The sequence below is a fragment of the Protopterus annectens genome, chromosome 15.part0 (assembly GCF_019279795.1).
Source record: "Protopterus annectens isolate FY-2018-M chromosome 15.part0, PAN1.0, whole genome shotgun sequence".
Taxonomy (NCBI): Eukaryota; Metazoa; Chordata; order Ceratodontiformes; family Protopteridae; genus Protopterus; species Protopterus annectens.
In genome coordinates, this window is record NC_056749.1 from 373908042 (window position 1) to 373927148 (window position 19107).

Here is a 19107-nt window from a genome sequence, read left to right on the forward strand (position 1 = left end):
AATATGTCAGAATTAATCTGTTATTGATGTGAATATCTGGTTCTGGGCGGTCAACTTGCAAAAGTTCTACCATGTTTCCAGTCTCGGAGTGTGGAACAATCTTAAGGATAGGTTGGTATATACCATTCCGTCTCTTGTTTGTGACCTCTTTTACTAAACTCTCAAGTAAATTAGAAGGATACCCTCTGTGAAGGAACATATTCATAAGTGTTTTACATTCATCAAGGAAGTCATCCTCAAGGCTCACCATCCGGGCCGCTCTAACAAGCTGCCCCTTAACTACCGACCTTTTTTGGTAGTTGGGATGGCAACTACTGAAATGGAGGAAGGAGTTAGAGTGTGTGGACTTCCTATATATGCTGAAAACATAACTATTCAAATCCTCTTTCTTCGCTAGCCAAATGTCCAAATATGCTATAGCATTAACACTAAAATTAGAGGTAAAAGACAAAAAGTCAGTAGACTTGTTAAACAAATCCAAGATCTGTTTACTATCAGCTTCACTACCCTCTAGTAAAATAAAGATGTCGTCCAGGTACCGTGTATAGTACCTGATCTTAGACATAAGTATTTGATTGTTCAATACTTTCTCCTTTTCCCAATACGACATTACAATATTAGCCAAACTGGCCCCACAGGGTGACCCCATGGCAACCCCTGTTTTTTGAAGATAGAAGTTCTCACCAAGATCTTGGATTTGTTTAACAAGTCTACTGACTTTTTGTCTTTTACCTCTAATTTTAGTGTTAATGCTATAGCATATTTGGACATTTGGCTAGCGAAGAAAGAGGATTTGAACAGTTATGTTGCCAGCATATATAGGAAGTCCACACACTCTAACTCCTTCCTCCATTTCAGTAGTTGCCATCCCAACTACCAATTAAGGTCGGTAGTTAAGGGGCAGCTTGTTAGAGCGGCCCGGATGGTGAGCCTTGAGGATGACTTCCTTGATGAATGTAAAACACTTATGAATATGTTCCTTCACAGAGGGTATCCTTCTAATTTACTTGAGAGTTTAGTAAAAGAGGTCACAAACAAGAGACGGAATGGTATATACCAACCTATCCTTAAGATTGCTCCACACTCCAAGACTGGAAACATGGTAGAACTTTTGCAAGTTGACCGCCCAGAACCAGATATTCACATCAATAACAGATTAATTCTGACATATTGCACTAATAGTCACCTTATTATGGACATTATTATCAAGAATTGGAACATTTTCCGTTCCAACCACGCAGTATTTAGTAAGGTGGGTGACAGGCCTGGAGTTACTTTCAGGAGAGGTAAAAATCTGAAATTATTGTTAGAACAACCTGACGGCAAGCCTACACGAACGCCGGGTATGTTTAAATGTCAAAATTGTAATCATTGCAGATACATTTACGAATCTAATAGATTCGTAATTAATAATATCAGATTTGACATACACTGTAGATGTACCTGTAACTCTAGGATGGTCGATACTTAGCCCAATGTCAAAAATGTGCAGGATTCTATGTAGGCAAGACTGAGCGTAGATTAAAAGAGCGTATTTACGAACATCAATATGCTATTAGTAAAGAAAAATCTGAAAACGCACTTGCCAAACACATTATCCAGCACAAGGACCACCATTTCAGATTCATAGTGATAGACCAGATAACTGAAAATAAGAGAGGGGCTCCTACACATTTATTTTTGGAAGCGTCTGAACTACGTTGGCAAATCAGATTAAATGCATATGTGATACCTGGACTGAATGATGGCTGCTCCATCAGCAGCCTTTTAAAATTGAAAAATCTGTCCAGATAACTTATTTATGTGTTTACTTCACTTGCATTTATGTATTACTATCATTATTTTTTAATTAGTATTATTATTTTTTATTAGCAATTTTTGTATTTATCTTCATGTGTTGTTAATGTTTTCTTAGCTTAGAGTGGTTAGAAGATTATGGGGTTTTATTACCACATGGTTGCTTTATGTGGACCATTTATTGATTTTAACTTAATAATGAGACTAATTAACTTTTAAATTTCAAAATTAGGTCACCTTTTGTGTGATTGGCTAACAGATCTATTAACAAAGAGCCTAGTATTATTTAAGCTTTTAAGATACAAGTGTGTAATGTCTGAAGAAGTCTGCATATGTTTGCAGACGAAAAGCGCTTTATTCAATAAACTTTTACTGTCCTGAGACTGCTGGTTCTTCGCTTTATTACCCACTGCTTTGGATCCGTTTTTAGTTTCTTGGTTTGTGTTTGCTTTACTTGGAGTTTTATGGCTTCCGGATCTGTCAGCAGTGATGGATTTTCACCTAATGCTATTCCAGCATTACTTAGGAGCTGCAATAGTGCCTTACCGGCACCAGCTACTTCTCCTACGGCAGCCCAGGACAGTTTGTTTGATTCTTTATTTAAAAGAATGGACTTGCTTTGTGGGAGACTGGATAAACTGGATACCCAACAACAAGACATGAAAAACCTTTTTCTGCCTTTGACGAGCAACCTTAAAACCACTACAGCTGAGCATACGCTAGGGGGCGCTGTACAACTACGAGAAACTTGTGTACTGCCTTCCTCAACGAACGTACGTGACGAGCTGAATGTACGTGATGAACCTGGCGTTTTGTCTTCTACTAACAGCGTTCCGCCTTCCTCAAACATCTCAGAACCCCTCCAACGGATTGGAACGAGTAACATTATTAACCGCAGGGAACATACAGTTTCAGGAGAGTGTTTACCTGGCACAGCCGTACACGGTGATATACAGCGCCATTCAGCCTCGCTGCAGCACAATGAGAATGTAAACGACCACACAACCTGTAACCCACTTAATGGAACCCCAGCCTTAGGAAACTGGTTAACCGAAGAATTTGTGTTTTCCAGACACGGGGATGGTACAGCTAACACGAGGTTTTCCAACCATGTTGACCACTAAGAGGTAAATAACAACTTATTATCAGATAAATTGAAATTATTTGACAAGTTACTTCTAAAACTTAAAAAGTTAAAATTAGAAATCTCGTATTTCAAGGAATGTATTGACTGTAGGGTGATACCAAAAGGCCTGAGGCATTTTCAATATCCAACAGGCTTAGCCCCAAACTCTGACTTTCATAAAGATTTGCTTAACTTGTTTGACCAGCAAGGGTTCGATCTATTAACTTTAATGATTAAGCACTATTCAATTTGGGTAGTACAGTTAACTACTGAAATAACAGAGCTGGACAACTTTATCAAAACCCATGAGGAATTTACTAGGTACAAATATGACTATAGTAGATGCTTTAGTAGCATCGATCAGTACCTGAATAAATTGAAGCAAAACAAAGTTAAAAAATTAGAGCGTGACCTCAAGGCTTATGAACAAGGGGTAGCGTACCCTCCTCCTGCACCTTCGCAAGTCTGGCAACCTAACACTACCAATGCTAATGGTTCTACTGGTCCAGTTGTAAGTGAGACTTCCAACAATAACATCAGAGACTTGGATACCTTTGGTGATATACAACCTGAACAAGTTGTCAGGAGGAGTGAGAGGTTGCAAAACCGGAGATTACAGCCTAGTAAAAACGCCACCTCCTTGCATACTGGACAACAGCAGGTTTTTTACAATGCCAGTCACCAAGGGGCTATCCCAAAACAAAGGAACAATTACCAGTCACAAAACAAGGGGTACCAACAGAAACGCAACCCACAGAGACTGTAACCATCAGTTCTGTCAGCAACATGGTCCTCCCTTCCAATACCGGGAAAGGCCCTGTTAGTGCTGACAATGATATATTCTGTGTTTACCCCTCTACGAATTTGTCTTCTGTTTCAGCTACTAACTCAGTGAATGACTTAGATAACAGCTTGAATTCCTTAATTGATCAAGATGTGAGACCTGTAATCTCCACTAACCAAATAGGGGACTTCAACATCTACAACTTTTCTTCTGTACCTATCCCGAATGAATTAGCAGATTTTTTATCTAAAGGACATACATATGTTCCTCAACAAAAGCTGGACTTAGTAGGGACTATTATTGACATTAAAATGTTTACTCGCAAGTTGAACTTCAACTTGCTTTTTGACCATAATACTAATAGTAACAACATATATGACAACACTATGAGAGTCCCTAGTATGTTTAACCCTCCTCTACATCCCTTAATTCAATCTTTTGAAAATATGTGTGAACTTGATTTAAGGGATAGAAATTTGCATTCATTAAATGTAGGAACAAATGACACATGTAAGGAAGAAATGTTACTGCTTGAATTTGTGAAGTTACATTGCTTACGCATTTGTAAACCAGACAAAGGAGGGGGAGTTGTAGTGTTTGATAAAGTTGATTATTTCGACAGAATGCTTGATTTACTTTCTAATGAGGCATACTCTTTAAGTTCTAGGTCTGAAGTTACCAATGCTTATCGTAGTATTAAAAACAACTTAGACGAAATGCTCTTTGAAGGTAGATTAGACCAAGATCAACATAAATATCTTACTACTCTATTTCCGAGAATTCCTTGTCTCTTTGGGATACCAAAGATCCACAAGGATCTCTCTAACCCCCCTATGCGTCCACTAGTCGATGGAAGAGGATCCCCAACTTATCCCTGCGCCAAACTAGTTGACACTATTTTACAGAAATATCTGCAGGACGAAGAACAAATTTGTAAAGATTCTTGGTCCTTTCTAGCAAAAGTAGGGGAGTTTACATTTAACAAAAATTACAACTTCTTGACAATAGATGTCAAGGATTTGTATACTTGTATCCCTCTACAGATTGCAACCGAATGGGTGGCCTTTTTTCTTAAAAATAAAGGCGCCCCAACTGATGAAATCTCACTGGTCCTTGAACTTTTAGATATGATTCTATTTAACAACTACTTCATACTTGGTGAGAATTTCTATCTTCAAAAAACAGGGGTTGCCATGGGGTCACCCTGTGGGGCCAGTTTGGCTAATATTGTAATGTCGTATTGGGAAAAGGAGAAAGTATTGAACAATCAAATACTTATGTCTAAGATCAGGTACTATACACGGTACCTGGACGACATCTTTATTTTACTAGAGGGTAGTGAAGCTGATAGTAAACAGATCTTGGATTTGTTTAACAAGTCTACTGACTTTTTGTCTTTTACCTCTAATTTTAGTGTTAATGCTATAGCATATTTGGACATTTGGCTAGCGAAGAAAGAGGATTTGAACAGTTATGTTGCCAGCATATATAGGAAGTCCACACACTCTAACTCCTTCCTCCATTTCAGTAGTTGCCATCCCAACTACCAAAAAAGGTCGGTAGTTAAGGGGCAGCTTGTTAGAGCAGCCCAGATGGTGAGCCTTGAGGATGACTTCCTTGATGAATGTAAAACACTTATGAATATGTTCCTTCACAGAGGGTATCCTTCTAATTTACTTGAGAGTTTAGTAAAAGAGGTCACAAACAAGAGACGGAATGGTATATACCAACCTATCCTTAAGATTGTTCCACACTCCGAGACTGGAAACATGGTAGAACTTTTGCAAGTTGACCGCCCAGAACCAGATATTCACATCAATAACAGATTAATTCTGACATATTGCACTAATAGTCACCTTATTATGGACATTATTATCAAGAATTGGAACATTTTCCGTTCCAACCACGCAGTATTTAGTAAGGTGGGTGACAGGCCTGGAGTTACTTTCAGGAGAGGTAAAAATCTGAAATTATTGTTAGAACAACCTGACGGCAAGCCTACACGAACGCCGGGTATGTTTAAATGTCAAAATTGTAATCAGTGCAGATACATTTACGAATCTAATAGATTCGTAATTAATAATATCAGATTTGACATACACTGTAGATGTACCTGTAACTCTAGGATGGTCGTATACTTAGCCCAATGTCAAAAATGTGCAGGATTCTATGTAGGCAAGACTGAGCGTAGATTAAAAGAGCGTATTTACGAACATCAATATGCTATTAGTAAAGAAAAATCTGAAAACGCACTTGCCAAACACATTATCCAGCACAAGGACCACCATTTCAGATTCATAGTGATAGACCAGATAACTGAAAATAAGAGAGGGGCTCCTACACATTTATTTTTGGAAGCGTCTGAACTACGTTGGCAAATCAGATTAAATGCATATGTGATACCTGGACTGAATGATGGCTGCTCCATCAGCAGCCTTTTAAAATTGAAAAATCTGTCCAGATAACTTATTTATGTGTTTACTTCACTTGCATTTATGTATTACTATCATTATTTTTTAATTAGTATTATTATTTTTTATTAGCAATTTTTGTATTTATCTTCATGTGTTGTTAATGTTTTCTTAGCTTAGAGTGGTTAGAAGATTATGGGGTTTTATTACCACATGGTTGCTTTATGTGGACAATTTATTGATTTTTAACTTAATAATGAGACTAATTAACTTTTAAATTTCAAAATTAGGTCACCTTTTGTGTGATTGGCTAACAGATCTATTAACAAAGAGCCTAGTATTATTTAAGCTTTTAAGATACAAGTGTGTAATGTCTGAAGAAGTCTGCATATGTTTGCAGACGAAAAGCGCTTTATTCATTAAACTTTTACTGTCCTGAGACTGCTGGTTCTTCGCTTTATTACCCACTGCTTTGGATCCGTTTTTAGTTTCTTGGTTTGTGTTTGCTTTACTTACCTTCACAATGTGTTTACTTTTTAGCAATTAGAAGTTATTATTTTTAATGTAGTTTTTCCAAATCTGATAAATAGGGCACTCTGCAATTTATTGACAAAATAAATATACACTGTTGCTGTTTCATACCTTACCATACTGTTTTTTTTTTTAATTCGGGACTTTTGTAATTTTTCAAGTACACAGTTTCACAAAAAGTGCAGCCGATTATATTTAATTATCATACTGCTGTTGGCTTCATGACAGACGTATGCTGCAGTAGTGATCGACACTAAAAAGTATGATCGCAAAACAGTGATTCATCACTTCAACATCAAACTTCAAAAGTCACTGTAATGCTTTAAAACCATATTAGTGGGGGGGGGGGCTTCAACTTCCTGTATTCCCCAGATGCAGAGGAGCTGTGTCCCTCACAACTCTTTACTTACATATGTTAATTATGATGTCCCTGTACCTTGAACAATTATAACTTCTTTGAGATACCATATCCTTGTTTTTGATATATAATTCATGGCAGTCACACCCTAGTGATTACACTGTTTTCATTAATCACAGCTGGATTACAATTCTACCTTCCACCAGGAGCAGCTTATGCAGCAGTACTAGCCAAACTGAAAGCATCTGCATCAGACTGGACCCAGCCCTCAAGCATAGACCATCTTTAGTCCGACAATCAGTTCCTAGTGGTTCTGATACCACTAGCCCTGCACTTTACCAACCATTCTGTGGGGCTTGTATAGTCTATGACAAAAATGCTAAACTCTTCTCCAGTTTGTTAACTTCTGCTAATGCCACTGGTTTAGAACCAGATGCTTATTGGTCATCTATCACTGTCTGGATTTGTATCATTACAAGATTTCGTAGTTGTATTTTCTTACAATTTTTATCCACATTTTTTATGGAAAACTCTGAACAAGGAAGCCCCAAATACTGCCTTTTTCTTGTTCCATTTACCATCACATTGTGACAATATGCTACTGATAACAACATATCACTCATAAAATCCACTTAGTAAGTGCAGGTAATTCCCAAGTGGCAGAGCGTAATTAAGCATTAGACTGCTGTTGGGCACTGAACAAGATGCCTTAAACTATAACAGAATTAAAGTCCGCAGGTTATTAATGCAAAAACAGCTACTACTAAGTTTGTTATTAATATTAGTGTCCTATGCCGTTCCTGTTTAAAAATGCATCGATAGTTCTGTCTTTCAGAGATGAGATGTGTGTCATTATCTCAGATTATTGTTTTAATAATAAGTTATAAATCCAAACATATTGTAGTGCATTTTACCATTGCTCCTACTTAACAATGCCTGGTTTCCACCACAGTGAATCCATCAACTAAATAAATCCACATTTAACCACTTAAGGAGTAGGTGTTGTAAAGATATATACTAGTACACAATATGTTACCCTGGAAGAGCTAAGATATGTTTACTGCCCTTAGGTTCATGGGTTCATAGGTGGTTAATGGGCTATTGACCTGAATGTCTTTATAAGCTTAGCTATGTGTGCTCAGTATAATACTAGAGAAACCCAATATAAAGGTTCTTGCCTAAACTCAAGATTTTAGTTAGCAATGACTGCCCATATCTTGGGGAATTATAGGTGAAATCCCTGGCAGAAATGTACAGTTTCCTGTCCAGTGATCCAGGCTATGCTTAAACAGGGTCATAGTGGGGCTTTGTTTGATGTGGACTGGTAGCCTATTCCCGAGGAGTGATAACCTCTGAGACATGTCTGTCTCTCCAGTAGATCTTATTAATTTCACAGATCAGGTTAAGGTCCCTGGAGTGGATGACCCTTGTCCCGCTGGACTTGCGGATGTGCTGCATTTCCATTAGGTTTGGATCTAAGATTGCTCTGTAGGCCAGGCACAAATCTCCTCTAAGCAGTCTGCATGCTGCTGAGTACACTGACAGTGACTTCAGTCTGTCAATGTATGACATGTGCTGGAGACACTGTCATTTTCTTACTTAGAAGAAGTTGCTGCAGGTGCCTGGTAAGGTACATACCAAAGGGAGCACTGTACTCAATTATTGGCATGATGAGGGTCGAGTACAGGGGTGTCATGACCTCTCTTGCTCTTAAGCCAATGCCTTTGCTAATGAGGTATGCAATGTAGAATGCCTTCCTTACCACAGTAGACACATGGTGGTAAAAGTTTATGCTTCCGTCAACTTACATTCCCACGTATTTTACTACTGAGTTGTTATTTAGGGTATTATTATTTGTATGATAATCTGGAGGGATATTGTTTTTACCAAACGGGATGATAATGCATTTTTTGCATTGAGTTTGAGTCCATGGCTTTGGGACCAGTCACTAGTGTGTGTAAGTCCCTCTTGAAGTATATTGACAATGTTTGGGGATTCCATGATTGCACGTAATTTGCAGTCATCAGCAAACTTAGTCAGCCACAGCCCCTCTGTTTTGGTCTAAACTTCAGAGAAGTATATTCCAAACAATAGGGGGCCCAGCACTGACCCCTGTGGAACCACACTGGTGGCAGGTCTGCTGCCTGCGATAAAGTCCCCAACTTTGACTATGATCTGTCGGTAAGTGAGTTAGCAACCCACCTGATGACATATGGGTTAATATTCAACTGGGAGAGTTTATCAATGATGCCCAAATGTAGGATTGTGTTGAAGGCCTTGGCTAAGTCAAAGAAGGCTGTATGCACAGATTTGCCTTTGTCTATGGCTCTGGTGACATTTTCAAAGAAGTCTACTAGATTTAACAGGCATGACCTGCCTTTTACAAAACCAAACTATGTTGGATTAAGGGTTTGAAGATCACCTATATCCTTATTTATAAGATCCATGATGATTCATTCCATGGCCTTACAGATAAGGTTGGTTAAGCTTATGGGTATGTAGTTCCCAGGATCTGTTGCTGTGCCCCCTTTATAAAGGGGGGATGATAGTTGCTGTTTTTCATTCAGCAGGGACAAAATCAGTACTCAGGCTGTGGCTGAAGACAGTACCTTTGGGAGTTGCTAACTCATGTTTTAGACCATTTAAAACACAACCTGGGATACCATCCGGTCCCATAGAGGCTGTGTTTTTGGTCTTGGAGAAAGCATTAAAGACTTGTTCTTTGGAAATGCAAGGTGGGGAATATGTAGAAAGAATGTTTTATGGAATGTTTGGAGGGGACAGGAGGGTGAAATTTTCACCAAACCTGTCAGCTAATAAAGTTAGCTATTTTCACAGGACCAGTGTGTGTGATGCCACCCACAGCTAGTTGAGCACACGTCTGAGCCCTACCTTTTAGGTTACAGATACAGCTAAAGAATGCCTTATAGTTATCCTTAGCTATGGTTGCTAATTTTTTTTCGAAGTTGCGCTTAGAGTATTTTACAAGTTGTCTTATTTGTTTGCTCAAGTAGAGGAGGGTGTTCTTCCAGTGCTGGGACCATCATTTTTTATTCTTAGACAGCAACATCTCCCTCTTGTTGTATAACTTATTAATGCTAATTGTCCAACAGGGAGGTTTGTTCTTTTTCTTAAGGATCTTGTTCTGATAAGGTACAGCTTTGTAAATACATTTTTGTAAGTGTTTGCACAGGGCATTTGTGTATACCTTAGTATAGTTGTCAATGCCATCTGTGGGAACAGGAGCTTGGAAATTAATTATATTATCCCTTAGGAGGGTATAATTACCTTTGGTGAAATTTTTTAACCTGATTTCACTTGAGGGGTTCAGGTGCTATAGCTACTTCAGATGTGACTGATTTGTGATCAGATTTAACAAGTGAGGGTCCTATACTTGTGGTGGCGCAATGGTCATTCATCTTGGTAAGGACCAGGTCGAGAATATTTGAGCCCCTTGTGGGGGTGCATACTATTTGTTCCAGGGCATTAGTGTTAAAGTCCAGAACCCTTTGTGTGAGCATGTTGGTACTCATACAAGTTTCCCAGTCAATGGAGGGATAGTTAAAATTGCCAATGACTAGAGTCTTTAGTTGTAATTTGATTGACTCAAGTAGATCCAACTAAACACCATGGGTAACTTGATTCATTGAAGGGGGCCTATAGCTAACGGTGACTTGAAGGGAAGTCTTACCCACAATTAGTTGAACTTGGAGTAACTCCATGGAGTTTTCCTGTCTATCCAGTCTAGAGGTGTAGTTATCTTTGATGAAGATAGATACTCCTCCTCCTCCTCCTTTGGTTCGGTTTACTATCAGAATTTCAGATGGCATTCAGTCAAACTGGGATAGTCACAAGGCTATTTTCCAGTTGGCAGAAGGCTAAACTGAAAATAGTCAACTCCACAACAGTGAATGCTAGTGTGCATTTGCTGTTGTGAGGTCGATGTTCTGCTTGGAGATCGCAATACAGCGAGGATTGGGAAATGTACTCATGATCTCGGAGTTTATATAAATAATTAGCAGGGGGGTGTGGGGGTGCAGGAGGGCTTGCCCACCTGCAATACATTAGTTGGAAATAGCTTGTAGGTAGGGTAAGCTGGGTAAAGTCGAGTAGGTCAAATGACAATGTATCGACATAACCAGTTTTGTTCCTTTGCCTGAAAGATGTTTTTATTTTCGTTGTTAGTTTACGAAGATGTGATCATTCGACGGAGTGCATTTTGCACATTTGATAGTAAACCTTTTCTTCTCACACATTCATTTTGTGGTCTGAAAGTGTGGAAGGCATTGTAGCCTTGCAAGGCCAGGGTATGGTCTGCGACCCTTGTGAGGTATACAACGTGTGACATTGCTTAATGCCTCTCTCACCTGCTATTAGCTATTAATTGCCTAGTTACTCAATCTTAGTAACTTTCAAAGTGCTGTAATACCTACTGCATAGCTACATGAGTTACATGTTTGTCACCAGGCTTAAGTATACAAACTTCTACTAGTGTGGCAGCCATTCTTGACATGGTTTACATTTAGTTGATTTGCCGTTATCATTAATCTACTATCTACTATCATTACGTCTGCAGTGGTACAGCGGTAGCATTGTTGCCTCACAGCAAGAGGTTCTCCCGTTTGATTCTCGGCTTGGGTTGGGAGTGCCTTCTGTGTGTAGTCTGCGTGTCCTCCCCTCAGTTGAGTTGGCATTCGAAAGACATGCATTGAATGGGTGTGCCTTCGTTGAAGGTTGGGCATCGGGCTGGCATCTCGACACCATAAAAAACAACTGCCAATCATTAGCGGACCGGAGTTCCACTGTGGTGACCCGTAACTGGGAAAAGCCGAAAGACAAACAACAACATTAATCTACTATCATTAGAATTCTAGATTGCATTTCTCCCTTTTAAATAATTGTCGTTAATTTTCTAAGTTTAGGTTTACATTTCTTTCTAATACTGTCCAACTTTCTTTGTGAGGGCTACATATCTCTACATTTCAGTTTTATTTACTGTGAGCATCAACTTATTTGTATGGCAAAAATAGTAATTTCCTGCATTTTGTATGGCACTTCAAAAGCTAAAAGAGTTGCACTTTCATTCTGATCATTAACTCTGTTATTTATAACTGGCTTATTCAGACTCCTGGGAGAAAAGCAGCACATTCATCTCTTATGTGCTTGACAATGTACTACTTTTTTAGGCACACAGGCAGGCTATCATGATTATTTTGTGTCATTTAGTAGCTGCATTCATTCAAAATCTTCAAAGTAAGTTCTAATAGAATTCTGTAGTTTGTATAGTACCAGTATCTTCCTTGGAAAAACATAGATTATGATTGGCTACCAATCATAACCCCTTAATATGTGTTCCAGACATGAATGGCAAGAAATTTACCTCGAGAATGAAGCTCGAGATGTGAAGCTTGGCCTCCATGTTGAGAATACATAATTTAGAGTTATGATCGGTGAGACCATAATTCTTTGTAATGCATGAAGCTTTATCTGCCCCATGTACTGTTGGTTACAGGACAAAATCAGTAACTGTTTTTCAAGGCAATAAAACACTTAACAGACCCTAGCAGAAAGGCAGTGTAACTATGTACATCATGTTTACACTTACGTTTCATGCCTCTCCACTGTCTATATGTTCGCAGAACGTCCAGATTATTACTTCACATTTTTTGTTTGTTCCTCATAAAAACTGTGTTTTTTCAGACAAACCACTGAGGACTGATGTCACTAAATAATGACATGCATCAGACATTCAGAGTTTGTATCCTTCAAAAAATACATGAAAACACAAATACTGTTATTCTAGCAAGTTCCTAGTTCATTACAGGAACATAGGGACACATTACTGGAATGAACAGCAAGCAGAAACAATTTTTTATTCTGCCGCTGTCATTTGCTGGTTAGTACAGATTTTACTGCCAAGTGTGGGTCCCAACCCTAACAACTTTCACATTGGGTGTTTAACTTTTGTTAAGGTTGGGTTGCTACATTCTGGCACTTAACTGGTTTTTCTTTTTCTTAATATTGGACCATAATCTGTGCTCTCCATACACTACAACATTATTCTTGATGGTCTGTCATCCATTATAATATGTTTTCTCTTTTACTACATAAACTGCATTGATGACTTTTCCTTCGCTCTTCAGTGACCAATTTTGTCCAGTGATTATGCCAACCTATTTATTCAGTCTCTTCCTTCAATATGTAGTAGTACGTCTTAACAACCCAAAGAAACCTAAAACTGTTAATAATCAAGAATGACTAGTTTTCCTAGAGCTTCAGGTTGTTGGCTCAGCATTCTTTCTTATTTGCCATAAATGCTAAACTGTTTTTCTGACATGATATTTTCAACCCTTTATCTGGATCAAATTTAGTACCCTGGGTGTAGGGCTTATTTTATTCGAAGGACTCTTTTCCTTTAATTTAGTTTGTACATGATTTTACATAGTACAGAATTTTAACTAGATAAGATGTGGAGCTGTCCCTCTAAATATGACATTTGAATCTGTGCTGGTTTATTAATTTGTAAATAAATAAGAATAATACAAAAGCAATGCATACATTAATTTTTTTCATATCCCCAAGATATTCAGTGAGACATATTTTGAAGGCAATGCTCTAGTGGGCTGCACTCACTCCTCCCCACACACACATGCACGTTATGTAGACAACTTCATAAATACACATTTATTTGTCTTTCATTATTAACTGGTACAGAAAATGAAAAATAATGTTTGTTTATTTAACAATTTAAGAAGAGTATAAGTGACTTTCAAGAATAACTAATGTTCTTTCTATAGAAAAAGTAGTAGTGAAACAACAACTTGCAACAACCTCTCTGCTTATCTTATTGGAACCAGTCCCATTTATGCCATCATCCTTGTTACAAACAGCCAGTATTGTACAACAGCCATAAAGCTATTTGCTTTCTTCCTCGTGTAGGCAGAAAAAGTTGACTTCAGCAGTACCTAACATTTTCTTGTGTTGCTCCATCTACAGTCAGTATCTTGTTTTTGTGCAGCTTTTTTTAGATGTCATCAGTAATGACAATGCATTGCTGTACATTTGGTATGTATACATTCTTTTTTCTGTCCAGAGTTCAAACAGTAAATAATTTCTGGTATCTTTGCTCATCTGGAATATTTAACAAATTATCATCACCGTTAAACAGTGCTCAGAGTTAAGAGCTGGGGCAAGGGAGATAAGTTACCTAGCTGTTGCCTACACTCTGTTGCATAGAACTCTGTTATGGCCTCCATCGCTAACATACCACATGTGGTTAATAAATGGTTCCACAGTACTTGTGGTGTCAGTCACAGATTATCAACAGAACGCATAAAGACATTGTGCAATTATAAACATGCAGTCCATGAGAAAGTCAGTCATCTTAGCGCATGTTCTAAGTCATCAGCTCATTCGCCACATATGGATAAATCGCATTTATATCATGTTATCGAAAGATGAAAATAGTGAACGCTATTTCATCGGCCCCAAAACATCTAAACATGAAAATATCAAACATTCAGAACAGCAAATTTTTTTCCCATGGAAAAAATGTGCTGCTCGGAAACACGTACGCACAATGCAAGCACATCAAACAAACAGCAACCACACACACACACTTAAATTCCTGCATCTCACGCTACACTAAACTAAACATACACTTACTATCCACCCACTTACCTTAACCCAAACCCTAACCCTAATGTCCGTCACTATCACACACTCACCTAACCCGCTCCCTAACCCTAACTTACTTAAACCGTTCCAATCCTAAAGTCTGTCACTATCGCACACACGCCTAACCCGCGCCCTAACCCTAACTCACTTAACCCGCCCCTAACCCTAATGTACAAACAATCGCACACCTACCTGAACCAAACCCGTAACTTTCCACTACAGCACTAAGAATAGAGAAGCCACAGAAACAGCCAACTAAATTATTTCCCAAGGAAAGAATTCGCTGTTCTGCAGCTTTGCTATTCTTAGCGTTCGCTGAATAGTGTTCGATATCAGAACATTCGAAGTTTTAATACTTTGATGTTCTGATATAGACCTGATAAATCCATGGGTTAAAAATGTCATTCCATGGTTTTAAAACTTAGGCTGTAGTAGACTACCTTCTATTTTCTGATAAATGCCAGTAATCTGGACACTGTTTGCAAATTACATAGCTATATTTCTAATAACATAAATAAACACTTCTGTGGTGACTAGGGGATATTTGAATTAACATCATCTGGGTGTATCACACTGCCACATAACATGCTGACAGTCTGTCCTTAAGTGGTCCATTAGGAATCATCTTCTAGTAGGCCTACTTCTGAAATTACTAGATGGTCCCTGGCAGTCATATACTGGAGCTGTTAGACTGCAATTTAAAGGAACAATATTATCATAGATAAGGCATTAAAACGTGTGTGTGTGTGTGTGTGTGTGTGTGTGTGTGTGTGTGTGTGTGTGTGTGTGTGTGCATTATCAGCCCATGTGCAGTACAGAGGACAGGTCATCAGTGGGAAGAAAGGACTACTTGAAGTGTGTCATCATTTCAAAAGTAAGGATAAAATATTTTAGCACTGTTTTTCTGTACTAACAGCACAGAATTTTACCTTCATGTTGTGAACCCATTTAATTTGGAACTACCATGCCTGAGTATATCTGTTAGAAAGCAGGAGGTAAGAAGAGGAGGCTTACTTACAGTGCTCTAGGGAAGTATTTATTTATGTTTTCACTGTCTTGAGAATGTCTGTAGGAGGAACGCAGTATGGAAAACATGTCATGCCACATAAACTGTGGAGGAAACTGTGGGCTTTAATGCTAGCAGAGGGACTTTCTTTGGCAAAAACAAAATGTTTTCACATCACACAAGAAATGTGATATTTGTAAGGAATGTGCATGTTTTGGGTGGGCAGATTGGATTCCATCAAACAAGAAGGTTGCAAATTCTCAGAGGTCTGGCAAGATCAAGGGAATTGCCAAGCTGAAGGTACCCAAGGCAAAAGAAGAGATAGAAGAGGAATATACTACTCACTTAATCCTTGGAGCAAGCATGATACTTGGATTCCTCCTTGAGCTGAAAGGTTCCTAGAGAGGTGTCAGTAAACTAGGATATTTTCTGTAGGCTATCAAAGGCTTGGAAATCACTGTGAAGGGAAGACAAACAATCCATTTGATTAAAAGTGATGATTCTGCCATGGGGAAATCATGTTGTACAGTCTGGTTATCTGAAGAAACAGCAATATATTCTACTACAAACTGGTCCATGTAATTAAGGAATTGATGGTTACTCTATGTCTTGTGAAAGGAATGTTACAACTGGATAAATAGGTAGGTTCTTGAACACCTTACACACACTCACATGCGCGCACACACACAAGCATTCTGTTTCAGTATACATTTACCTACAATGTTCTGCATGACTGTATATCACTATCAACAAGTAATATATTACTGTTTAGAGTTCACAAAGTGCTGCTGTTTTCATTTCTTAATACTCTACCTTAAACAAATTCAATACAAGCTGATAGCATATACTGTTTCTTCTAAACTTTGATACCTAGGAGTTTCTGTGAAAACTCTCCAGTTACCTTATGGGGCAGATACAGGGGCACAACGAAGTTAAACAATCGGCTCAGGGCTCTACAATATAGAGATACATCGGTAATAAATATTCACTTGTGTTTCTTAAACACAGAGAATGCAGTCTTGAAACTGATGCTAAATATGTTTTTTCAGACTGTAAGAAAAAGAAATGTTTATTGTAAGATATATTTTTACATTATCCAAACCAACTGTATAAAAAAAATCTCTCTTGTCATATTACGGTGCTCCTTTGCTAGCTGTATATTTTTAATGAATACTCATAACTACAGGTATAACTTGAAAGGACACCATTTGTACATTTTGTGTCAAATTATGTACTGTACAAAATATGAAATAGACAATTATGTATGACTAATGAGTTTTTGGACTAGGTTTTAATGGTATGATAACTCTTCACATGTAATTCTTGTAGTCCTAGTAACATCACTGTCCTATGCTGTACAAAGTTGTCAGCTCTTATATACTATATTGTATTTTTCTTTGCAAAAACTGGTACTTACAGTCATTACACACCTGGCTTTGTCAAAGGATATGAGTCTGACCACAGGGAATGGAGTACGTTAAACATCTAGAGCTGAACATAATAGACTAGGATAGTGGCATTGGTACTAACCTCAGATAATGAAATGTTTGCTATTTTACTTTTGACTTTTTCCAGTTAGGGGTCACCACAGCGGATCACCTGTCTGCTCATGATGTAAAAGTTTAGTACAAAACAGTACAAGTACATAAATACCTGCCGGGGGAGGGGGTGTCACACAGGTACCTACCACTTGTGCTGTACTGTGAAGAGAGATTTAGACATGTGACCCTTTAAGCTTATAGACATAGCCTATGCTTGTGATATATACATAATTTATAAAGTAAAGAGTGTGGTTTCTGGTCCGAACATTTTATTAAATGGCTGTTTATTCATAAGCAAATATCTGTATTATTCAGGCTCTATCTTCTGAAGCTCTCTGGGTAGAAAGCCCATGGATCCTGCTGCAAACAAATGTAATGTCAGGACTATTCTAGAATAAAGTGGAAAAATAAGATATAAATATCTGAGAAAATAATAAAATTATATATGGTATGGAGCAGAGCATCAAGGTGGCACACTTTTTGCAAGCTCTGTAGCTGTTATTCTAGAAAGGTTAAGTTTTACTGTCCCTTTTGCCTTAACAGATAAGTACTGCATAGCCTGTTCCCTCACAATACTTAAAATATGAGAATGTTATTTTTGAAAGCATTATTGGTTCTATCTTGTCAATCATACTGAAATTCTTAGGAAAATGACAACTCAAGGGTATAGCTTTTTACAAAAAGCTGCTGTTCTTAATTGACTGATGTTCCTTTCTCCCTGTTAGCTGACTGTTGCACAGCTAGAAACAATACAGAGTCTTGAAAAGGAATGAAGCACAGGGATTTTTAGCATATATGAGAAGCATCAAACTTCAGATTTTTTAACAAAACAGTTTTTTGGAACTGAGATATTCAGTTATGTGTTCAGTATAATACATTTCAGTCACATCTCAAAATCTAAAAATAATACTCAGTTACTTCACATTTTTCAGTTATTAGTTTAAAGTAACATACGAGGCATATAACAATCTGACTTGTCTTAGGTTCTCAAATTTTCAAACTCCTACACAGCCACACAATATCCTCTCTAGCAGCCAAACTAGTAAGGAAACTCTCTTCCTATAATCTCAGAAATCAAAGGGAACCAGTTCCTACCCTACAGGTTCCTAAAATTAAACTACAATGTATAGATCATTTCTTCTCTTTACTAGTCCCTAAAGTATGGAAATCTATCCCTGCCAGACTGCCAGTCTTAAAGAAATATCTTCTTGCCCAAAATTCTATGCACATCTAAAACATTATCTTCATGGTAATGCTTCATGTTAATGCGGTACAGTGGCACATAGTGTAGCATTCTTGTTTCATAGCAAAAGATTCTCTGGTTCAATTTTCAGCTGAGGTATCTTGTGTGTGGCATCTGCATGCCCTCCCTGTGATTGTGTGGGTTTTCTCTGGGTGCTCCAGTTTCCTCCCGCATTCTAAAGACATGCAGCAGGTGAAGTGGGCACTCTAAATTGGCTACAAGTGTGAGTGCATGTGTGTGTGTGTGTGTGTGTGTGTGTGTGTGTGTGTGTGTGTGTGTGTGTGTGTGTGTGTGTGTGTGTGTGCGTGTGTATGTATGTATGTGTTTTTGTGATTTGGAAGAACAAATGTATCAGGGCAGGCCACCTCTTGGTGTGAACACTGGCTTTAAATGATTGTCATTATTGATGTGAGACCCTAACCCTGTGTGGGGAAAAATGAGGTTATGGATGGATGAATGGTAATGTTTCATGCAAATCCCACTACTTTCAACACTTATAACTCATAACTACATCATTTTCCTGTAATCCATCAGTTTACCTCCTAACAAGTTTGTATGACATCACTTATTATTGGAACTGATTTCAGTCTGTCTGACTGCACTGTACATAACTGTGTATTTTTTACATTGCTA

At 38.1% G+C, this 19107-nt stretch overlaps 1 protein-coding gene across 5 annotated transcripts in view; it reads left to right on the forward strand.

Annotated features, from left to right (window-relative positions):
• Positions 1–19107, forward strand: part of DRP2 (dystrophin related protein 2) — a 4029288-nt gene that overhangs the window by 1707575 nt on the left and 2302606 nt on the right. Inside the window, exon 1 of one of the 5 annotated variants that reach the window (XM_044057117.1) lies at positions 15983–16331. The exons of the other annotated variants lie outside the window; for them this stretch is intronic. The gene's annotated coding sequence lies outside the window, so the exon portion shown is untranslated. Of the gene's footprint in view, positions 1–15982; positions 16332–19107 lie in introns of those variants that run through there. 5 annotated transcript variants of the gene reach the window in all.